The sequence below is a fragment of the Amblyomma maculatum genome, chromosome 9, assembly GCF_055883805.1.
Source record: "Amblyomma maculatum isolate TAMU_Amacu chromosome 9, ASM5588380v1, whole genome shotgun sequence".
NCBI classification, from domain to species: domain Eukaryota; kingdom Metazoa; phylum Arthropoda; class Arachnida; order Ixodida; family Ixodidae; genus Amblyomma; species Amblyomma maculatum.
Genome location: NC_139352.1, coordinates 90,886,155 through 90,911,577, shown reverse-complemented (window position 1 = coordinate 90,911,577; position 25,423 = coordinate 90,886,155). Strand labels below are relative to the sequence as shown.

The window sequence follows — 25,423 nt, the reverse complement described above, 5'->3', positions numbered from 1 at the left end:
ATGATGACTGGATTACGCCGGGGATGCTCTTTTATTAACAGCGTCATCGACCTTGTGGCGACCGTAGAACACGAAAGGCGTCACCATCGACTAGTAGCCGCTTTCTTTTTAGATATAAAGGGAGCTTACCACAACGTCCTCCATGATGGTATTCTTTATGGACTTGAGGACGTGGGAGTTGGTGGCCGGATGTACTTGTGAACTGCGAGCTATCTCAGTGGCCACTCTGTTTACATGACTACGCCTGAAGGAGATACTACCTGCTTTCAGGTCGGTCGTGGAGTTCCAAGGGAGGCGTCCTCAGCCCAACTTTAACGTTACGCTAATTGGCCTGGTGAGTGAACTGCCCACTAACATCCACATAAGTGCATATGCCGACGACATCTGCATCTGGGCCTCTGGTTCGACGCGCCCACAACTACGTGCGAGGTTGCAACGAGCTGTGTCATGACATCGATGTACTTACGGTGTCAAGGCTTATTTTTAGCAGCAGAATTGGGTTCAGTGATCGCATTTACGGAAAAAAGTGTCAGCCGTTGCCCGATTACTCTTCATGGAGTCGTAATACCACACGTCTCCATGCACAGATTCTTGGGAGTAATTATTGACCACCGACTATCTCGGTCGAAACATATTGTTACGATGTAATAAGAAGGGGTGTTTATTTACAGTGCTGATGTAGCGGGACCAGAAACCAACGCTTCTTCCTCCTCTTCTGCCACAACATCCCAATCTTTCATCGTCGTCAGTAGCGTGACATTTCCCCCCTACTCAGACGAAGCCCGCTGGACGTGTTCGTGAGTCGTGCGAGGCTGACACGGCTTCAAGCGGGCAACATGACATAGTTCGATTTTGGCAGACCGACGACCCGATGCTGTCAGGCGGGCTATTGCATACGTTAAATCAATGATGCGTTTGACAATCACATATGGGCCGTCATAGTGGGCCAAGTTTTTTATGTAGGCCGCGGCGCCGAATTGGACGCCACAGCTAGACTAAATCACCTATGGAATATGTTACACGCCGGTGACTGGCATCGTACCGCGTTTTGGAACGTTCTTGTGAAGCACCATAGCGTAAGCGGGCGATTCTCCGAGCTTCTTCGGCGAGACAGAGGGTCTCAGCCAGGCAGGGATCTTCACGGCTTGAGAAGGGCATGATAGTAGCCAGGGAGTAGCGTGGCGGTCTGACATACAGCAGAAATAATGGACTGTACCCACTCGTCTCATGCGTGGCGGTATTAAACGCATACGTGATGAAGGGTAGTATAGTGACCCAGTTCTTATGCCCTGCATCCACATACATAGCTAGATAAGTTCTGTTGACGCGCTCAGTCAAGCCATTTGTCTGGGGATGGTATGGCGTCGACTGTCTGGAAGTTACGGCGCATAAAAGCATGAGCTCTTCAACAACATCAGCGGTGAATTGTCGGCCCCGATCAGTGATGACAATTCGTGGCGGCCCGTGTCGTAAGATGATTGAGTGCAGCAGGAAAAGCGACACTTGATGCGCCGTAGCAGACGGAATAGCGGCGGTTTCACAGTAACGCGTGAGGTAGTCCACGCAAATTACAATCCAGCAATTTCCATCCAAGGACTTCGGAAACGGACCTACGAGGTCAATGCCTACTTGATCAAACGGAGCTGTCGGGGTCTTCACAGGATGCAGCAAGCAGATGGAGTCGCAGTGGGATATTTGTGGCGTTGACAGTGCTTGCAACTGACAATGTATTGTTCGATAGTCAAGCGCATTCTCGGCCAGTAAAATCTTTCTTGGCCACGGGGGAGTGTTCGAACTGATCCCAAATGCCCAGAAGTTGGATCATCATGCATGACACGCAAAGTGTAAAGTGTCTTGGGAACTACGAGTAGGTATCGCTGGCCGACAGCCTAATAACTCTTTTTCCATAGGAGGCCATCACGCACACAAGAACGGCTTTTGCGCTGGCTTGGGAGGCGGCAAAGAGAGGCTGCAGACTGCTATTCCTTTGCTGTTCTATTTTGAAAACATTCGAGTCGGGGAACGCTGCCTCGAGGGTTGATATGTAATTGTCGAAATTGTTGCTGTCAGATCCGGTCGTGGCCATTGGCATCCTAGAAAGACAATCTGCGTCTGCATGACGCCTCCCGCTTTTGTATACCACGGCAAAGTCATATTTTTGTAACCGGAGGGCCTAGCGTGCGAGGCGACCACATGAGTCCCGAAGGTTCCGCAGCCAACAGAGTTGATGGTCAGTTACGATAGTAAAGGACCGTCCGTACAAATATGAACGGAAACGCTGTACAGCGAAAACGACAGCCAGGCATTCCTGTTCGGTGACTGTAGTTTCGCTCCGGTTTGCTCAGGGTACGACTTGCGTACGCGATAACGTACTCTCGTCCATCGTGCCGTTGGACAAGGACTGCACCGAGACCGATTCCATTAGCGTCCGTGTGTACTTCTGTCATTGCAGCAGGATCGAAGTGACGTAGGATGGGTTTCGATATTAAAAGAAACTTCAGTTGACGGACTGACGCGTCGCAGTCTGGTGCGCAGTCAAAAGCAGTTTTTGTGCAGAAGGCACGTCAATGGGTAAGCAACGTCAGCAAAGCGATGTATAAAGCGTTAAAATACTAACACAACCCTAGAAAACTGCGCAACTCCTTCACTGTCTGCGGGGGTTTAAAAGACAACAGCGGCAGTTTTCTGGGGATTCGGCATTACACCATCACCATAAACAAGGTGTTCTAGCACCAGCGCTTGGCGCTCTCCAAAGTGGCACTTTTTCGAGTTTAGAATTAGGGCGGCGTCGTGCAGACAATTCAAGACACATACTAGGCGGTCATTGTGTTCTTGGAAGGACTTCTCAAATATGACGACATCAGACAAATGCCTCATTTTAAGCCACGCAAAACAGTGTCCATAAATCTTTCAAATGTGGCAGGCGCATTGCCCAGCCCGAATGGCATAACATTAAACTCATAAAGACCGTCTGGCATTACGAAAGCTGTTTTTTTCTTACCCGCAGGATCCATTTGAATTTGCCAGTAGCCAGATTTGAGATCAAGACAAGAAAAATAAGACGCACCAGAGAGGCAATCGAGGGCGTCGTCTATGCGAGAAAGAGGATAGACATCCTGTTTCATAACAGAATTTAGACGCCGGTAATCGATGCAGAATCGCCACGAACCATCTTTCGTGCGTACGAAAATAACAGGGGCTGCCCAGGGGCTAGATGACTCCTGTATCACCTTCTTCCGTAGCGTATCCTGCACTTGCTCATGAATGACTGCGCTCAGAAGGGGACACGCGATATGGCTTTTGACGAATGGGACGAGCCGAACCAGTGTCGATGGTATGATGTGTCCGAAGTGCAGGGCAAAAGGTTGGTCCATCTGTTTGAGAAAAGTCAAACAATAGGCGAAAAGGATAGAAGAATATCCACAAGAGTACTGCGTTGAGGTGAGCTGAGATCGGCGCTGATCATGTGGCAGATCGAAGTTTCATCAGCAGCCGGAGGTACGGTGGAACTCGTAGCATCTGGGACCAAAGCAACAACAACGTGGGGCGCATCGGATCCACAGAAGGCAAGTTTCAATCCGGTGGGTAAAACTGCGGGCTCGGACGATGGATTGATTGTCCATAACGAGGCATTACCGTGATGCACGGAGATCATACCATGAGGAATAATAACATTTTTCTTCAGGCAAGCTGAGTGAACTGGGTGCACCCCGGCCTGAAATGAAACCTGCTCAAGAAGTGGAACGGACAGGGGGACGAACATGGCAGACAAGGGTGGAACTACTGTGTCTTCGGTAATACTAAAAACTGTTTCTTCATTACAGCCGCTTTCAAAAAGAGTCGGCAGATGCGAGCTGTCAAAATGAACATCTTGACTTCGGCAGTCCACGGTAGCGCCAAAAGACTTCAAAAAGTACATTGCTAAAATAATGTCATGCGTAGAGTGGAGTAAGAAGACGAGTTTGGCTTGAAAAATTGCACCACCCACAGACACTTCCGCAGTACACACACCCAGAGGCCGCAACACCTCTCTCCTGACACCACAAAATGTTGAAGCACGGTCATATTCAAACATCACTTTGCGTCCCAACAAGCACCTAAACATCAGACACATCGCACCCGTATCCACCAAAGCTAGTGTACACACATCATCAATGAACACACCAATTTTCCTCCTCTTCTGCCACACCATCACAATCCTTCATTGTTGTCAGTAGCGTGGCAATGTTACTATGGTGAAGAAAAGGCTAATTAATTTTTGCCATGTACTTCATTTCATAGCTGGATCAAATGGGGTCCAACTGAGCACTCCTTAATACGACTTGACGAGACTGTTGGCTACATCTGGTACAGTCTCCCAATACTCTCTAGTATGAGCATTTCCTGCTTGCAGACCTTAGAGAGCGTGCAAGCGCAGGCACCGAAAATACGCCTTGGACTGCCCAGATGCACCTCTAACAAAGGCACAATTGAAGAGGCACATGCTCGCCCAATATCCATATACTTGTCACATGAACCCCTTCGTGTATATTTACGAGCACTTACAAGACACCGTTTTCACCCACTCAGCAAGAATCTGGATGAGCGGCCGGACTGCAGTTTTACAAGTGCACTACGCCGCCATCAGTCGCAAGTAACGACAGGATATGCCCTCCCATATCATCCCGCCCAACCACCATGGACGATGGATAAACCTTAGGTGTACCTTCGTGTTCCCGGAATATTAAAGAAATCAATAGTGCCAATTAGTGGACTCAAACAACTCACTCGAGCGCCCATCTGGTCAGAACGTCCCAATTATATATTCACGTATACAACGATGGATCTGTGTCAGCACAGACATGTGCTGCAGCTGTGGTCATAACAGCTCAGAAAACGACTCTATATTTCCTTTTGGGGCATACTTCTACATCAACCACTGCTGAACTTGTAGCCATTCGGGAATCTATTCGCTACATATGTGGGGAACCACCTCAAATGTGGTGCATATTCGCGGACTCAAAGAATGCATTGCAAAACTTCTTACGCCACACTGCCTACCAGTCCCTGGCACTAAACATTATGGAGCTCCTCACATCTGCACAGCTGCAAGGCCACAGGATGATGTTTCAATGGATTCCTGCCCACTGCGGGCTCCATCGGAATGAAGAGGCCGATGTTGAAGCGAAAAGCGCACTCATCAATAGCCTCCAAACAGCTCTGCCTTATTCAAGAGTGGATACGACGTGCCTTCTTACAAGTTGTATGAAGAATGCTACAGCAGCTTACTGGGCCCAGCCACACGCCCGACACATTCGTCTAAGAAGGCTCGATTCAACATTGAAATTTTATGTTCCGCATGATATTCCGCATCATCAGGCATGCTTGCTACATAGACTTCGGTTAAATGTGGCTTTCACACGAAAGTACTTACATTTAATTGGACAGGTGGACTCATCGGAATGTTCAACTTGTGGCATACCAGAGACTTTGGACCATATATTGTGTGCCTAGCGTATGCGTGCGAAAGAAGTGTGCTAGCCGCTTCCTTGAAGCGTTTGGACAAGAGGCTTCTGTCGGCGAAACTGCTGCTGGGCGCTTGGCAGGATAAGGGGAAGGGTATCCAGGCAGTTTGTGCTCTTTGCCGTTTTTTGTGTGCCAGCGGACTTGATTCGCGCTTGTAAAGCAAGTCACTGTGCCTGTAGATATGTATTTCATATGTCTTCTCCCACATCATCACTCATCATGATCTTTTTTCTTCTCTCCTTCCCCCTCCCCAGTGCAGAGTAGCAGGTCAGATATGAATTATTCCGGCCAACCTCTCTGCCTTTTCCTTTCAATAAATCCATCTATCTCGCTGAAATTTCATCTTGTGGCTTTTGAGAAGCTATTATATATGAAGAGCAAAAGCTGACTTTATCGCGACGGCGATCGCAGCCTGCGCCGCTTTTTCTGGGTCATTGGTAATGACCAAACAAACCCCCAGTGAGCTGTTGGCCCTCATATTTACAGTCACGAGCGTGAAGGCATTACGGTCTGGGTGTTCAGCGCCATCAACATAGACCACGCCTTGTTTGGACTGATAATGCTTGTGTAGGGATTTCAATCTTTTTAGTCACCTGTCTAAATAAAAATCATGGTGCAGTCTTTGGGAAAGGTAGGATTTTAAAGTTAGTTTGCAGGTTCATTGGAAGTGACACTGTCCTGTCTTGGTACGGGGTAACCAATTAGAGGGCGGCAAGAATATAGCGCGTCCTATCGGTGCGGGGGATATCCATTCGTATTGAGAGGTGTGGTGGGCCTCTACTAGCTCGCTACGAGTTTTGTGCACTCCGGGGGCGCTGAAGCCCTCCGTGGAGGTATTTATGGGGAGGCCAAGTGTAGAATTGAACAGCCGTCTGATCAGGCAATTCACATGTTGTGTTTCTGCTGTCTTATGTTTGAGGTAAGGTGGCGTGGACAAGGCGGCGAGATTAGTTTCCTTCATATCCGAATGCCGATTAGCGATGCGACGTATGAACGCACACTATAGCCTTGAGGCGATTGACGAACTCTATTTCGGCCGTTCTGGATGTAAATTCCAAGAACCCCTATGACAGATACCTCCCGTATAAGTTGTTCCGTGTCCCCTTTTCCTTGTTAATCACGCATAAGTAGAAGTTCTTATTTACGCGGTCTCCTCGAATTCGGTAACGGCGTCAACTGCTAGTACTAGGGTTTATTCTATTTCTGCGTATTTCCTGATGTGACCCACAGCTTTACGTCGTCGGAGTATAACGTACGGGAATGAGTGGGTGTATGGTTGAGTTCGGCCAGGAGTGATAAGAGGGACAAGTTAAAGAGGAAGAAGTACAGCATGTACCCCTGCTGAATGCCGCGGCTGCCAAGTGATATACTGTAAGATTTCAGGCTTCCAAAATTTAGTTCGGCTCTTCGACCTGTGAGAAAATCTCTTTCGTAGTTGAAGGCGAAAGTTTTGATAGGCCCATGAGTGTCCATGCTTGCGTCAGCGAGAACTGTCACAATTAGCTACATTTCGCGGTATTGGGCGTTTCATCCAGGCACCCCTAACTAGTGTTTCATTTGATGCTTCCTTGAATGCCGCACTACACAGCATACTGAAGCAGACACAGTAAAGCAGGAATCAGCGGTGTTCAAAACAGTTTACAAGTAAAGGCACAGTATCTATCTCACTACTCCGTAGACACCTGAGAAACACCGTAAAGGAAAGAAGGAAGCTGTGAATAAAACAAGCACTATAAATTAAAAATTAAGTGCTGTACAAGAGATTAGAAAAGCCAATAAGAAGAACATAACGGAAGTCGCGTCCATGGAATACTTCCCACTTGTAGACTTCATCTACAGGATGCATTCAGGACGATGACCAAACAATAGATAGAGCACAAACATGAAAGGAAACTCAGAGAATTGAACAAATCAATAAGGAAATCTACAAATATACCCTTAAACATACACGCAATAACTGAAACCAGGTCTGCGAAAGTTTAAATGGAAATCTTAACAGTGCCAAAACGTGGGAACTGCTAAGACACCTTATTGACACAAAAACTCAAGAAAGAACACAACAAGACACTACAAAGGATAACGCATCAGTTCCGAGGAACAGACGAGCAAGTCATTCAGCACCTTTGGTCCAGACAGATGGGAAACGCCCATACCACCTTGCCCGATACAATACACGGGAGAGGACAGCCAGAAGCTAGACTCCAAGATAACACATGAGGTACACGCAGCGGCGAGATCATTTGTCAAGATTAAAGCACCAGGAAAGGATCACATTACCAACGCAATAATTAGAAACCTAAATGACAAGTACACAAACACTGAAACCAAGTTACAGTTCCCGAGGAACGGAGACATGCGGAGACCATAATGAGCGCCAAACCAGGAAAACCACCTAGCCTAAATAATCTCCGGCCCATTTCGCTGACCTTTTGCGTGGGAAGCTTTATGAAAAAGTAAGAGAAGACTCAGTAGCTATCTGGATGACAATGACCTGTTTCGAAACAAGATGTTCGGCTTCAGACCTAACTCTCTACACAGGACGTCCAACTACAGCTCAAGGAGACTTATAAACAGAATAACGGCAACAAATGAGAGCATCATACTTGCCATAGATTTGAAGGGCGCATTTGGCAACATTAGCCACGAAGCAATATTCAGGGAACTCTCAGCAACAAATTGTGGAAGGAAGATCTTCGAGTATGTGAAGGCGTTCCTAACGGACAGAACAGCCACAATTGGGATTATTAACATACGGCAGAAACAAGAAAATGTCCCAACAAGGGCACACCACAAGGATAAGTTATCCCTCCGGTACTGTTTAACATTGTCATGATAAGGATAACACCTAGAACATGCAATCTACGCAGACGATATAAAAGAATGGACCCAGAAGGTTTCCATCGAAAAAAATAAGAACGGCTACAACTCGCTATGCAAGAACATGATTTCGCTCATTCTAGCGGAATGTAGTGCTCACCGGAGAAGTTACAATAAATAAGATTTCACTCTACCAGGCACAAACCGGAGGACATCGACATAATCATGATTGGACACTCGATTTTCAGACGGTCAAAATGAGAGTACTAGGCCCATTTTTACAAGGAGGCAAGCGTGATCACATGATCAAATCTCTCACCACTGTCAGGATAACAAAGAAAAGAAGAATGATCAAGGAACAAGACGCAAGACTGATAGTGACAGCCCTTGTCATCCTGCGCATTACCTAGTCTCTCATATGTTAAAACAACCAAAGCGTAAAGAAACAAGGTTAAAGCACTAATCAGGAAGGCATCCAATCTGGCTCTGAGGTTGCCACCCTACGCCTCTAAGAGCAAGTTTGATGATCTAGGTATACACTGTACCTTCGAAGAATATAGCAATGCTATGCTAGACTTCCAGATCAGAAGACTTAAACAGACCAACACGGGCCATGATCTTCTCAGGAAACTGGGATATACCCTGAAATACGACAATAGCGCTCAAAATCACAAATATCGCACCAGATATCAGCAACATTTTCGCAGTCTGACCACTGCTAGGAAATATCGACCCTGCCAATCGTTATGGTAGAAGGAATGCCACCGCCAAAACCCCTTGACAAACACCTGAACACAAAACAAATTGTGATGTACGTCGACGCAGCAAGGAGCAAAGGCAGAGAGGCGACCGCAGCTGCGGTCACTGACTCATGCGGCAAACTCATATGCGAAAGAACTCTACGAACCAAGTGGATCTGCACAACGGAAGAGGTGGTAATAGCCCTAGCAAATAAGGAAGCAAACCGAAGACAACAGTTACTGAATAGTCTCAGACTCGCAAGCTGCCTGTCGAGCCTTCTAAAACAACAGAATTACTCTCATAGCAAGCAAGTTCCTAGCCGACCGGTGGAAGGAAGAGACGAAAGTAGGCTACACACGATTGCTCGGGTCCCCGACACTGGGGTGGAGGGTAACATTAGAGTAGATGCCGTCGTAAGAGGTTTCACTAGCCGGACGGCGGAACCATCGGTTGAGTCCTTCACAACACCAGAAATATAAGGGGAAAGAATAAGATCGTGTAGGGAAAGGCGTAGAAAGTAAACACTAAGCAGAGAACAAGCCAGACGCCTGCAAACAAACAGATATCCAAACAGAGCCCTGTACCACAAGATATGACCAACACAATACAAAAACGAATGTGTCTGGTGCGGGGACACTGATAAAGTATACTACACAACATGGGGATGTGGGACTAGTCCCATAATGCCTAAAATATATAGCCCTAGTCCTGAGCAGTGGGAGGACCTAGCTGATTCGAACGCGCGCAACAGCTCATGCTGCTGCAGTAAGCCAGTGCCGCTCCTGAGGCAAATGGGCTCCTGAATTGCCAACCACTGCTCTTTCCTAACCAACTAGCCCTAACACCAATTTTCCCCAATAATGTTTATCGATTAAAATCGTGTACAGCCCATTTTTCCCCAAATAATATGTTGGCACCCTGCAGCAAAATCAAAACAGCATCCATCAATGGCACATGACAATGAATTCAAATAAACGTAAACATGTTGCTTTTTCGCAAAAACGTAACATTATAAATTCTTCGTAATGCTTAAATTCTGCTTTTTTTTTTAAACGTTTCTCAATTCAAACACCTCAATGTGTATTTCAGGGAGGACCTTACAAGGAGAACAGACTTGTGATATTCAAAGCACCCGGAACGTTGACTTTCTTCCGGTGTAATTTACATAACGCCTCAACAAATACAAAAGCATTGTTGTGCCTCACACACATTACAACTATTCTTTAGTATGCTGGCGCGGTGTGGGATCCACGTGTGGCTACATTATCGGATGGTTTAGAATGCATACAGATCCATCAGCCCGTTTTGTCGCAAATGATTACGACTATCGACAAAGTGTTCCAGCAATAAAGGAATCTTGTGGCTTTGAAGTTCTCAATAATAGGCATATGCACAGTGAACTAGAAATATTCTTTAGGATCTATTTCAGCGAACTTTATATTATTAAAATTCTGCACGTCCAGCTTCCACATTTTCTATCGTTGTGATCGTAGTTTTAAGGTGAGAGAAACCAAATGTCGAACTAACATTTATCAGAACTTTTTCTTTCCTTCTGTCATACCTGTTGGGAACAAACTACTCAAAATTGCCATTGCCTACACCTCTGTGGCAGCGTTTCATGTTTTTATTCGTTGAATCACACACACTTAACTTTTATCATTTCATTTACAAGTGTATGTTCTTGATTCTGCTGTATTCATGATGGTTCCGGGGGCTTGAATGTCATCGCACTATAGCACTTAGAAAGCTTGATTTCATTGTACGGCCCCCAACAAGAATGCCTTCGACTGCTGTGGGTGTCTATTCAAAGAAATATAAATATTTAGTGCACATATATTCTGGTGTTCCCCTGTCCACGGAGTTTACTGAACCAGCTTACGTATTGGAATATTAGTGAGATGCTCTCCAACTCCACAAATGAGTAAAACAAGCATAACATAATTACATGGTATGGATGTCCAACAAGAAACTTGTCTGTGGCCATTTGAAAAACTCGACCCGATATGCAGAGGTATAGAGATTCTTGCCTAGTGCAGCAGACGGATTTTATGTGTACTGAGACTTGATACATGCTATAAAGAATGTTGCCTTACTATCAAGGGCTGTAAAATATTGTGGGCACATCGTCGGGAGTTCATCTACTGAGTCTTCCAGTTGTATAATCTCATGTGGAAGGTTCGTAGTTTTGGCACCGATATTGCAAAGCTGTGGAAGATTTTAGATTTTCACTCTTAGTTCAGTACGTCAGGCATGGTTGGGTACGTCTCAGTAGCAGAGCTGCAAGGCGATGCCAGTGGACGTCGGTAGCAGCCCAAAAGAGAAAAGCTTGCCAGACACTTCAGCTTTTTCAGGCGAGAACGCATGCATGCTGCGCTCTAGTGTTTCCAGGAGAAGGACGGCGACAGATGGACGGTGTCATTAATCCCAGCAAAAAGAAGCATCTTCCCGATGCTGGGAGTGAGTGAAGTTGTTGGCAGCAAAGAACAAAATTACCGAAGAATTCTACCACTCGTGATAAGGCTTTAGACGGACCACGTGAACCGCTTCAGGGCATGAAAACCGTCGGGACTTCTGAAATCCATCGACAATGACCTCGCAGTTGAGGTCGTCCACTGACCTGATCACTCGATATGGTCTGAAGTAGCATTGAAGGAGTTCTTAGCTTAGTCCTCGTCGCCGAAAGGGCAACCACACCCACACATTGTCGCCAGGCGCATAATGAAGGTCAGGACGGTTACAATTGTAGCAGTCCGCATCATGAAGTTGCTGGCCCAGACTTTATACCTTGGCCAGCTGGCGAGCCGCTTCGGCGTGCTCCAAGGTGTAGGCGTCAGAGTGGAGGCTACAGTCATCCATGTAGTACCATTGCATCGAGCATTATGGTCGCTGCGTGGCCGTGAACGAGGTGGAACGGGGACATATGCGTTGTTTCTTGCATGGTCATATTATAAGCGAAGTTGACACAAGGAAGCACTTTGTCCCACGCTTTGTGCTCAATGTCAACGTACCTGGAGATCATGTCGGAAAGTCTACAGAACTGAAGAGCGCAAACAGAAGACAATCCACAGAGAAGAGAACACAAGGACAGGCGCTGTCCTTGTATTCTCTTCTTCTTCTCCGTGAATTGTCTTCTGTTTGCACTCTTCTGTTCCGTAGAAAATCGTGAACCAACTAGGCCCAACCGAAGTTTTATTGATGTCGGAAAATATACGGTTCAGTCTCTCAGTCAACCCATTGGCCCGAGGATGGTATGACGTTTGGCGGTGGTCCGTATGACTAGACACCAATATCTCATGCAGGAGCTCAGCCATGAACACATGGCACCTGTCAGTGATCGGCAGTTTAGGTGCCCCATGGTGGCGCACAATTTTGTGCACGGACTTCTAACGCAATGCCACTAGGCAGAGCTAGCGTTCCCATATAGCGGATGAGATAGTCAGTCGTGACAATCATTCAATTGTTGCCAGAGTTAGAACGTCAGAACGGACCCAGCATATTCACTGCTATTCGTTAAAAGCGCCTTGTGGATGGTTAAATAGGCATCAAGAACCCAGCTTATTTCTTTGACAGTACTTTGCGACGCTGACAGGCTCGGCACGTCCTGACGTAGTGTGGGACATAAGCACGGAGACGAGGCAAGTAGTACGTTTCTTGCAATCGTGCACGCGTACGGGGTAAACCAAATGTCCAGAAGTGCGTTCTTCATAGGAGGCTTCAAGAATTTCAATGTGCAGGTTAACCGGCACGACGATTAGGTATTGCGTATTGTTCGGAGTGAAATTTTGCTTGAACAGATGTCTATTGAGGATGCTTAGAGACGACAGCACGTGTCTGAAAGCGCGCGGGGCGGTCGGTTGCTACAATAGAGGGTTTACAAAAGTACGTCTGGCAACCGTAAGCGGCACGCTGATCCCAGGCTGGCCGCCATATTTTGTTCGCTCCATCCGTTCGCTTCGTGTCCGTCCGTCAGCGCTCGCCGTTCTGTTCACGCTTTTCACCTTTTAACCTAGTGTGCTGTGCTTGGACCTTTCTTCGGTCCCTGGCGGTTTCTGTTAGCGACGCCTAGAAGCGTATTTTGACAGCCGAGACGTGGCGGGGCCCACCGGCCGCGGTGCCGAGCTCTAGAGTCATGCATGGGCCCCTCGGCAATCCGCAGCGTCATCCCTATTCAGGTACAGTATCCAGAGTTCTACAATGTGGATTTTTTTTGTCTGTGCGCCTTTGCTGTTTACTTAAACGCCCATGAGAGATCATCGCGAGTTTGTTTGCTTGGTTTGCGCAATCACCGTAGCTCATCCCACTGGAAGATACTTGGTTGGTGAAATGAGCGAGGATGCATTTTATTTTATGATAAAAGGATCGTGCGTAATTTGACGTAAGTTGGAGTGCCGATTAGCACTTTCTTTCCCATGCCGTCAACGCAGTAGTTGGCACGAGTTTCGGAAATAATCGGGGGATGCATAATAAAAAAGTGCCATGGTAATTTTTCTTCCAGTGATTGAAGATTGATTGGTGTGTGATAGGCAATGACGAGTTAATAAAATGTTTGTAATTAATTGACCAATTGATGAAATAAATAAACCAAAAAAAGAAAAATTGGAAGGTAAGGGTTTAAAGATGTCAGAATGAAAAACCAGTGCTTGGTGATGCTAAGGAAGAAAATTTAGAATGTGTAATTGATTAATTGAAATATTTGAAGAATGTGTTCAAAAGTGTCAAATTAGAATGGAAAGCCGATTGTTGCTGACGCATGCGTATTGGTGTATAAAAATATAAAATGTCACATAAAATAGAAATAAATACAAAAATGATGAAATATAACATAACATACATAACATAGAAATATAACATACATAACAACATATAACATACAACACTTGTGAGTAGTATGTTACTTTTGATGAATTCATATTTCACTGCATTGTATTCTTTTCGCCCCCCCCCCCCTGCTAGGGCCTGCAGTATTTGGTAAATAAAATAAATAAATAAAAGAGCTAAAATATAACACGTGAAAAAATAAAACATCGTGCATGTGTGCGTATGAGAGAGAGACACTATCGCGTTATACCTTTAACGGCAGAGCTTAAGTGACCCCCTAATTTTTCTACAGTCAAAACTCGATTTAACGAAACCTGATTTAACGAAAATCTCGATTTAACGAAAATCTCGATTTAACGAAGGTATCCTAATTCCCCCTCAGACGCCCATAGGGTTCAATGCTTTGACTAACCCGAAATAACGAAACCGATTCCGTGATCTGTCCCGATTTAACGAAACTTTTTTCGAGAAATAAAGGTGAAAAAGTATTAATTTTTGGTCTATTTTGTAGACAGCACCCCAAAATTTATTGATTGCCAGTCAGCGGTAACAGCGCGGAGCATCTTCATCCCGTCGCTTTTTTCAAACTGCGGCCGTTGCTCACAAAGCGCACGCAGGCAAAGATCACCGACTTCTTTGGCGGAAAATAAATTTGTAGTCCCCTCGGGCCTTTCTTGTCGAGTAAGAATTTTTGTTTTCTTTTCATACGCGCTAGCGGCGCCGGTCGTGGTGTGCGACGAAAAGTGAAAATGGTACGTGCTAACCGATACGACCGCGATAAGCTGGTACGGTTTATGCGGATGCAAAATGCATTATGTTCAATGGGTGCTCAGTCGGGGACTTGAATTTACTACTTTTAAAACGAAAGTACTGTCTAAGCGGGTACGTTTTAACGAGGTTTTACTGTAATCCAATGTACTGAATTATGTGCCCAAGAAATGCCTCATTCAATTAACGAAGTTCTCGATTTAACGAAATAATTCACGGCTCCCCTCAACTTCTTTAAATCGAGTTTTAACTGTATAACGATATGATATAATATAAATCTTATTTTATGAACACAGCCAGTTGCATAAAGCACGAACACTTCGCAGTAATGTGAGTTGATTTTTCAAATTTCTTTTCGTTTCAGCCGAGTTCCTCCCCCTCAGAGTTCCTCGAAGCTTCTAATGTCAGCGCTTTCATATGAGATTACGGCTTCAAATGTTTACTTTCTGACAGAGGGAATAAACAAGAAATCGACATATTTAAAAATTCCAGTGAATTTCAGGTAGCTGTGAATTAGCGAACCATCGGGTGACTCGAAAAAACGCACAAAAGTGAAGTGCACGCTTCATTATTTTATCGACCGCACTGGCAGGTATAAAACCTGAGCTGAGCGCTTTGGACGTAGACCGATCGAAACGGGCTGCACATGAGCATGTTACAACACATTAGTGGGATGTCATCTTTTCCCGCTTTTCTAGACGCCGCGGGTTTGGCAGCCGCTTGCTTTTGCAGCGTGAAACACGCACCTCGGGCGCACTAGACAATCGTATTGCTATCCGCACCAAGCACTACCAATTTGTACGACTGTGAAACGTAGTTTCGGTAATCATGCCCTTGTCTTAAATCCAATACACAATGGTAAAAACAACCTACGTGCAAAATGTTTCAAAGAACGTATTTGCACAATAGCGTTCATTATGCATGCTTTGCTCCTTCTCCCGTGTCCTCCATCGTACGCAAAACAACCTTGCTGTTTTAGGTGATCACGCTCTGTGAACTAGCTCCCAGTCAGAGGGACGTGCAGTAATGCTTTACATAATGCAAGTGACCCTTGTAAAGCCGATTAGGACTGCAAACGAACGGTCGCATACACGCGTATACCTTGATTCCGTGCGCGTCTACGACGGTGCAAAAGGCACCGAAGGCTGCAGAAGGGCACGCAACATGCTGGCATCATTCCAAATAGAGCTTGGAGCTAACAGCGACTGCTGTGATATTAAAAAATGAAACAATCGCTTGTGAGCATTCCAATGCACCTTTCGGTGCATGCACGGGTTCTACGAAGTCGCGCGTTGACAGCGTACTCGATGGGAGGTGCGGGCAGACTGAGCAAAACATGGCCGCCGCGCGCAGTTTGTTTCTTTCACTAGATGGCGCGAACTTTTGTAAAGCCTCTATTCAGAAATTTTATTGGATCTCGAAATTCGGGGTCGATGCATCGTTCGACAGCGACGCAGGTGACGCTGATAGCACTCAATGAGACGTCGCAACCAATAGAGGCGTCAGCAGAAGGATCGAGTGGGGCACGGGACCGACAATTGGTGTCACTGTGCTTGGGCCCGCACAGTCATGTCGTATTCCATGTCATGTCGGAATACAACAGTCATGTCGTATTCCTGGAGCCGTAGACTCCATCGGGCGAAATTAACGCACGGGTGTTTGAGGCTCGTGAGCCAGCATAAGGCATGATGATCGCCTTAGATCTGGACCGGGACAGCACCTAAGCCGATGTTGTTGGCATCAGTATGGAGCTCTGTCTCGGTGTTTACGTCAATGTGAACCAGAACGGGAGGTGCCGGCAGGAGCCTTTGAAGGGTGTGGAACGCATCTGCTTGCGGTGCCAGCAATTTGAAAGGTTTGTCCATCCTGGTGAGCTGCGTTAATGGCTTGGCAATTCAAGGAAAATATTTCATGCAGCACCAGGAGTAAGCGGCCAATCCAAGAATGCGGCGGACAGCTTTCAGGTCCTGCGGCGGCAGGATATTGGCAATAGCTCGTTTTTCCAGGATCAGGCTTAAGTTAGGCTTGAGTTACAAAATGTCCTAAGAACTTCAGCTCTGTGTAAGCGAAGTGGTATTTTTAATTTTTGAGCGCGAGCCCAGGAGATCTTATTGTTTGTTGGACCGATTTGAGGCGGTGAAGATGCTCCTGGAAGGTCGGGGAGAAGACATCTTCAAGATAGACGAGACGTACGTCCGCCATTTTAAATCGGCAAAGACGTGCGACAGACGTTGGAAAGTTGCCGGTGCTGAGCACAGTCCAAAAGGCAAGGCTGTAAATTCATGAAGGCCATCTAGAGTAATAAAGGCTGTTTTTTCACGGTTCATCTCATCTACCGCAGTTTGCCAATATCTCGAATTGAGGTTCATCGAAGAATATTATTTCGCACTGCAGAGGGGATCCAGAGCGTCGTCGATCCGGGAAGAGAATAGGCATCCTTTGTGGAGATTTTATTTACGCGAGGGTAGTCTACACAGAACCACAATGTTCCATCTTCTTTTTTCAGAGGGAAGACTGGCGCCACCCAGGGACGGAGGGAAGGACGAATTACGTCGTCTCAGAGCATTTCCTTGACTTGGCGGCTAGTAGCGTCGCGATCAGCGGGATACACTCGGTAGGGGGACTGTCCGACAGGGTGCCCGTCCTCGCCCGTAATAATGCGATGTTCCGCTAGGTGGGTTCGTTAGCATGCGACGATACCGATGAGGAATGTCTGTAGCGCAAAAGATATTTAACTTGTTGTTGCTGCGTTAGGGAGTGCAGGATTGACGTTGAATGTGAAACCAGAGACTCCTTTCCGACAACACCATAGAAAGACTGGATGTGCTGCTGGCATCGACGATGTGATAAACGTCAGCCGCAACGGTTCCGATGTTCGGTTGTTGGTGTGCATCACCAAAATTGGTTATGAGCACACTTCTGTTGCTCAGTCGACGATCTGAACGCCTCATCTGACCACAGCAAATCTCCAGGCAAAAAGCAAGATCTGGTTGTCTTCTGCGACGCCTTCAAATTCCGCAGTCTTGGCACCGACAGAAACCATTAGGCTCGAACGAGGTGAAATGGTGGTGTGGTCATCCAGGATGCAAAGTTTGTTTGGGTGGTCTGAATCTCTGTGTATTGCGTTCTATGTGGAGAAACACACAGCCTTTGACTGCAGGTCGATGACCGCGCCATCCTCAGTCGAGAAATTCCTTCAGAGAATGACATCACATAAACAATGTTCCAGTATGACAACAGGTAGGTGGCGCCTTCAACTGTCACTCTAATGTGCAAGTCCCAGTAGCAGGGGAACCTTCCAAAATTGGCGGCTTCCGAGGCTGTTGCAATACAACAGAAGATGAGGTAATCATCGTCTGCATACCTATTTTGGGCTGCACTGTTGTCAACTATGGTGCTGGATGAAATGCTTGGGTCGAACGAAACTCCAGAGACCTGAACTCGGGTTGAAGGCCTTGGAGCTGGCGGCTGCCATAGTTTACAGGCGTCACCTTGATGGCAGATGACTCCAGCGGACACGAATCTCTGCTTACTGGGGGAGTCCAAGGCATAGAATGCGTTACCCCGGACCTCCGTCAGATGCCACGCCTGGTCCAGTATGTCAGGCACACTTGGGACAGGTCTGCGTAGCAGAGCTGCAAGGCAACGACAGCGGATGTCGGTAGCAGCCCAAAAGCGGAACGCTTGCCAGGCGCTGCTTTCTTCAGGCGAGACAGCGCGCATGTCGCGCTCCCGTGTTTTCACGAGAACGAAGACGACAGATGAACGATGTCAATATTTTCCTAGTGCAGTGTAGCGGCATAGGTAATTTATGACAAGCTTCGCGACTATTTTGCATCAACTGTCAATACTATGTCAATGACTGCCAAGTACCTTCAACTTTTGGATAAGCAGAGACCTTCACTAAAGAGCTTGTCGTCAGCATGCGAGAAATTGGCGAGGCCTGAGGAAACCGGCCTAACGTCTCAACATGAATGAGCGCTGTGTGAATACACCATTATTTATTTTGTGTTGTGAAAGCTTCACTATGAGTACCAAGTTGTTATACAGCTTTCTGTGGTCCTGAAAGGTCATGACCTACACTGCCTCTATGGTTTCCTGTTTGAGTTCAGGGTCTGGGAAACACCAAGGCCTGGCCTTAATGAAGATGGCTGTATTATGACGAACATAGTCCTGGGGTTCAACTGCTGCAATCATTTCTCCGTCTCACCTAGCTGTATATTTTGAGTGTGCCAATCTGTAACCTGTGATAGCATACTTCCCTACTGGAAAAAGGAGTGCCACTGGGAGACACTGGGCCAGTGTCATACCTGATTACCGGATTAGTGTGGCACTGTTACTGGCACACTGGCGTGCTGGCTTACACTGGCGCACTGGCTGACACTGTGCTGGCACAAAGGCAGTAGCTAGCCAGCATACAGACCACACGTGATACTAGCATGCAGGACAGAGTACACCCTGCACAGAAGCGAGTGATGCCCTGTTCCCATTGACTGCAACATAGAGCTTCACATGATATATGCAACTTTATTTTCACACATTTCCTTCTGACGGCCCACACCACTTACTTCTGCAAACATATCACCAATGGCCTTTCGGTCTGAGATCCTTTTGGCAGTCGACACGTCACTTGGGTTTCCAGTGACCACCTTTTGTATTAGATCTAAAAAAAAAAGAAGATATGCATAAGTAACGGAAGAAAAATGGTGTTTAAGGTCATGGTTCAGAATTACACTGTTGATCTGCCACTACTAATTTTAACATTCATTTCACAGGGGCGCAATAGAATATGATTTGTAGCAATTTTTGGAGCAGTAAAATCCGTACTTGGAGCAGCTCACAGGAGAAAAAAAAAAACCTGCCCTTTGCAGAATGCATTTAAATTTTGGAGCCATTAAAGGGGTCATGCAATGTCTAAAATAGGGTAAAGCAAATCGGTCGAGAGATAGGTACTCCCTCACAAGTCAATTCACCGCAAGAATTTTTTAGCTAGCTTCATTAACACCAGAGATATCGGCAATTAAAAATGGCGCTCCTCCTCGCTCCCCTCAACTCAACACTCGGAGACACCAGAAAAAAATGAAGAAAACAGCTCGGGAACTCCGCTCCGCTAGCCCCGCCCACGAAGCGTCCTCGGGTGACGCTTGGTTCTCAGACTTCCGGTCGTCGCGCCTGTTTTCCCCGAGCATCGCCCATGCATTCACGGTCTCTGCCTTTCCCCGTCCCGTCTGCGTTTACATAGCTTTCAGCAGTTTCAACCTTGTCTGCTGTCTTCCTCGGCCGTCAGTTTCTTCAGTTTCTTGACCTCTCGGAATTGTGTGCGACAGCAGCCCGAACGACTCGGGTCGTTCGCGAGCGCATACGTGCAGGTGGGAAGCTGCTGTCCACACAGACCGGCGGCCGCCGCGGAGGGAGCACTTTCCTTTATATCCCTGTCCCATTCAGCGCAAATTAGCGTGCACTCCTGCCGGGCACGGCTTCCTACAAGACCGCTTTCTTCTCTCGCGCTGCATGGGTCAGTCGCTTTGGTACCGTCTTCTGCGGTTTGACCAACGGCGGCCGGTAATCCCTCGCGGAGTTGACATGATAGCATCGACTCTGCATGGATACTGGCAGACGATCGAGCGTGAGAGTTGCCCGCATGCAAACATATGCCATCGTCGCTTTTAGTCCGGAGCTGCTTTCATTATAGTCGGCGAGAGGCATCTCTTGAGTATAACGAATGGAATGTATACGTGTACGTATCACTGACGAGAGCACGGACTGATGATCACTACAGAGTTTGGATATCGGATATGACAGGTGAGCACGAATTATTCGTCCGCTAATCTTAAAATTGAGGTTAACAAAAAGGATGGTGTAGTGTTTTTTTTGTTTTTTTTTTACGTCCTCTCGCACATCGTTTAGGAAGTGCCAATGCGTAACATGCACGCGTGTTTTATCTCATGTGTACGCATCGTCCGAGCCAGAATCGACGGCGCAAAGCATCAGCAAAGCAGCTCGGCACATTCAGTTCGGCAGCGTAGGTTGTCATCGATTTTCGCAGCGACACGCACGCGCACATGAGCATGCGAGCGGCAACGCTAGAGACGCAGCGAAGCGGGCGATTCCAAAACGCCGTCCGCCGTGGCTTCGACGCAAATAAACAAGGCCTAGCGACGACCAGGGAGCAGCGCACGATCGGAGTGCCGGCGGCCGCAGCGCCCGCGGACGGCATCTCTGCGGTAACCTGGCGACATCCGGTGCTGCACATAAGCTTTGCAAATTTGTGTACTTTCGCAATGAAGCTGAGGACAGACCTTTTCTGACGCACGTTTCATTTACACGAAGCTAGGTTGATGCTGCCTTTTTAATCGGTACGGTGTTGAATGGACCAGCTCGTGCTCTTTTCGCACTGCTGCACCGACGTGCACTTTCAGTCGGACGCACATAGTTTAGGAAGTGCCAATGCGTAACGTGTGCGCATTTTATTGCATGTGTACGCATCGGCCAAGCCAGAAACAACGGCGCAAAACATGAGCAAAGCAGCTCGCCACATGCAGTTCGGAAGCGCAGGTTGTCACCGCTTTCTGAAGCTACACGCAAGAATCGTACACAGGAGCACGCGAGCGACTACACTAGAGACACAGCGAAGCGGACGATTCTAAAACGCCGTCCGCCGTGGCTGCGATGCAAAAGAAACAAGGCCTAGCGATGAGCAGGGAGCAGCGCACGACCGGAGTGCCGTCGGCCGCAGCGCCCACGCCTGGCGACATCAGGTGCTTAAGTGCAATAAGCGGTGCGAATTTGTGTACTTTCGCGATGAAGCCGAGGGTAGACGTTTTTTTGACGCACGTTCCATTTATTTATCAACACGCCGCACAAATGGTCGATGCGGCAAAGACGAGACGGGACACGGGACTACAGTACGCTGCTGCGCCGTCGGTCGGTACACGAAGGTTGATGCTGCCTATTTAATCGGTACGGTGTTAAATCGGACCAGCTGGTGCTCTTTTCGCACTCCTGCACCGACGCGCACTTTCAGTCGGACGCCAACAATTTTCGGCTAACATCGTGAACCGAAGCGCCAAGCTCGGGTTTACGCATGCATTGCAGCACTCGAGCAGACGACTTTCGCAGCTACCGGAAGTGTGTCCGTGACGTAGTGGCCGTCGCGGCTGCAGCCAATGGCAGTGTCGTGACGCTGGGGCTACGTCGACCCGGCCTTCACTTGGTAGCGTGCAGAGACTCGGGGTTGATGGATTGAATCTTCGAAGTTGGTGAAATATATACAAGCAGGTTTAATGGCACTTTGAGAAACTTATATACATGATTATTTACACGAAAAAGAAGGGTACATCAGCAAAATGGCAAGCGTTAAGAGTTCATAGTGAGAAGCGACTGGATGAGCCATTTACCCAGGGCCCAGAGCGACATTTCGTGCTCTGCAGCGTCCTTAAAACCCCCTAGGTCCAGCCCCTCTCTGAAGATGCTGACCAACCAAATCCAGGGCACGCCCCTCAGATATCGGCATCCAATCGAACACATCACTGCACTGATGGTCTGAAGCACTGACTGGCCCGGCATTGTTTCGTTGAGCCTGGTCACTTGTTGGCTCGAAAAGCTTGGGAACGGCGAGGAGGTACATTTCTATTCTTCAGCCAAGAATCGATAGGCTGGTTCCGGCAAGTGGATTTACTTCTCAGAAACCCAAGTGCGCGTGCGCGCCGCATACGCTCCCAGCATTGTCCGTTTTCAACAATTGCAAATCTTTCCTGCATTCCCGGGAAATCATCTAATGGCCGTATGCGTCATGCTCCTTTCTTGTCCTGCAAGTCAGCGGACATGTCACTCTGTCGTCTCCTTTAGATAGTAGGCATTCCTCACTGGACGATGGTGCTTCTCGACTGGAAGGGTGAACAATTGAACGAAAGCACTTCCGGCTATTTCCCGCAGGGGGACATTTCTTTGTGTTTTTCTAGACGTTCTCTTGACAGGGTCAATTTGGCATTTGCAGGGTGTTCACAAAGCAAAACAGGCTTACAAAACAGGATTCCTGGAAACAGGCTCACTTAGAGCCATTGTACCAACACCACATATCCACAGCACTTATCCATGCCCACAGGCGAACAATAGAGCGCGCAAGTGCGGATGATGCACGGTCGTAACAGCAGCCTGTCGTGGCCTGTCACTCTCGTGACTTGATACGTAGGTAATCACGACAGGACAGTCCCAAATCTCGCCGCCACGCGGAAATGGCGCAGCCCGAGAATTTCAAACAATGCCGTTTTTAAAAATTAATAATAAATAGCTGGATTTTTTCCGAGGAGTTTTACTTTGGACGAATGCTCGGAAGCATTTATTTTACACATGGAAAACGTTTGTCAGTGACCTTTCTAGCCGTTTCATGCCCCCTTTAACCAGAGAAGAAACCTTACCTTCGGGGCAAAAAACAAAAAAATATGAATATCGGACCGTATGGATGTGATCCAAAGGAAATCTAGCAAGGGCCACCTATCACAGGTGCTTGGCATATTTCGTTCCGAAATCTGGCGTGCACCTCTTTCTGTAAGCGTTTTGTACCGCAAGCCATGGCATCAAACAAAAAAAGAATGTTAGCCATACAACCAAGGTCAATTTTTCAAACTTCGCAGCACAAAAAAAAAAAATACAAAAAGCTAGAGAATGTGCTTTTTTTTTGCATCTAGCACGGTTTGACAATCTCATTCAGAGATTCTTGCTTGCAAGACTTAAAATAATATTTTACTGTCTGCGAAATTCATAGCTTATGTCGTGTGACGACAACTCCGGTAGAGATCCAAAGCCATAACTGCTATCAGCCTGTGCTTAACTGCGAGCGCAGTGCCAAAAAAAATCTTGATTCAAAAGCAAACAGGAAAAAAAACACGAAAAATAGCAACCCAAAGGCAAAAGGGCAAATGCCAAAAGCAAATAGGAAAGCAAGTCGTATATATTCGTATAAGCAAGGCTATATATTTCGTGCACAGAGCAATTTAGATGTTCCGGCATCCATAAATGTTCATTCTGAGTCTTGGGATGCATTGTGGTGTTATGGAATTCAAAATTTGGCTGCTGCCCGTTTCCCGACATGCCAATGCCTGCATCCGATCCTGCATCCTTGAGTTCAGCAGTCGTTGCCCAGAATCAGATCGCGAGACAGCCAATTGCAGAAGGCTTTGAGGTATTCAACTTCAGTTTTGGCTTTTTTTGCGAGAAGTTTTTCTATAATCGGTTTGGGCAAAGGAAGATCCTGCAGACGATCACTTCATTTCGTCCATGCAAATACGAAAGCATAGAGTCTGCTGATTGGTAAGGTAATAAGGGAAAACAAAGGTTATAGAGTGGCTAGATATTGTTTACTTTCGAAAGGAGCTGGAGGAAGTCACTGCTTGCAATGGAAGTCTGCATCGATGTATAGGAGCACACCATGCACCACGTGGTGTTTCATCAGTTATATCATACTTCATGCTGTTAAGTGTTAGAAATAGAGTATTAGCCTAACTACTTCCCTAGACCGAACCGCGAGGCAGCAGTAACAGAGCAACACTGAAAACGCGCCGCTCTGTTGCAGTCCCGTTGTTTGTGCGGTGTGCACCAGTGGCAACGACAGGCGTTAACGTAGTGATGGCACGACACATCGCCAAGGATTGTCGCTTCACGTGGTTACGACTTATATGTTAGCTCCTTTAAATGGCTTAAGGCGGGGGTCTCACTCCGGCAGCCAAATGTACCATTTTAGGCAATGCTTTCGTGAGCATTCTGCACATTCTTTTTCGAACATCACAATGTAGGCATCATTCAAAAGCTTAATATACGCTCTGTCAAATGATGTGCACTGCTTTAGTGTGCCAGCGTTATCAACTGCATAAGAGGTGGTATTGCTGATGACAAATTCGGTAGCGTCGTTGATATACCCTACTTCGGATTAATTTTCTGAATAAACTGCTGCACTTAGGACAGTTTCCTTTGGCCTAAACATAGAATGGGTATTTATCTTGGACTGAATAACGCATAACAGTTTTAATTTAATCGGTATTTGATCAGCAGCCTTCTAAACATGGTAAAGTTTGGCTGTTTTGGGCACGAATATCTGTGCTTTATCAACGTGCACAGCAGAAAAATTTTTACCATTCTGGGTGCACATTATAGTTCAGTGTACGAAATTTCATCGAAATTTATTCGCTAGTTCGTTTTTTATTGCCTTTCCAATTTGAAGATTTCCGCAATACTGCCTCGCATCGCATAGCTTGACCAGGAAAACCGCTTATTCTAAAGCCTAGGAATCATGCAAGGCAAAACTAGAATAGAAGTTCTTGGTTCGTATAAGCGTAAATTGCGCATTATACAATTAGCATGATTATACTGAGCCTTCAAATATAATCAATTTTTCCTACACGGCATTCAATCGAGAAGGCCGCCATACTCAACGAGAGCCTTGTTTGAGTCTGCTTCCTTTTAATATTGTATTACTGTAAAATAAAGTTCAAATAAAAAGCACAAACCATGGTGATAATTAGTATTTGCACCTGTATTTGCTCATTAAAGGTTTTTTGCTGCTAGCACCATCTAGGTAAAAGCAGTGAAATTGTGAGTTCATTCAATTACCACGAACACTCCTTCACAGTATTGAAGCCAGTCATCTCTCCGTGGTATAGGTGGGTTGCAGATACCTAGAAGTCAGCTTCTCTGCAGTGCAAAAACCCCTTCACCGCGGCGGCCAAACCTGTTTCGGGGGCAGAAATCAGGTGCGGTGCAGGAGACATCTATTGTGGTA

At 46.8% G+C, this 25,423-nt stretch overlaps 1 long non-coding RNA gene across 1 annotated transcript in view; it reads right to left on the bottom strand.

Moving 5' to 3' along the window:
• Positions 1 to 19,207: 19,207 nt before the first annotated feature.
• Positions 19,208 to 25,423, bottom strand: part of LOC146179728 (uncharacterized) — a 31,736-nt gene continuing 25,520 nt past the window's right edge. The window contains exon 3 of the long non-coding RNA XR_014700938.1: positions 19,208 to 19,312. This is a non-coding gene — a long non-coding RNA (uncharacterized LOC146179728). The remainder of the gene's footprint in view (positions 19,313 to 25,423) is intronic.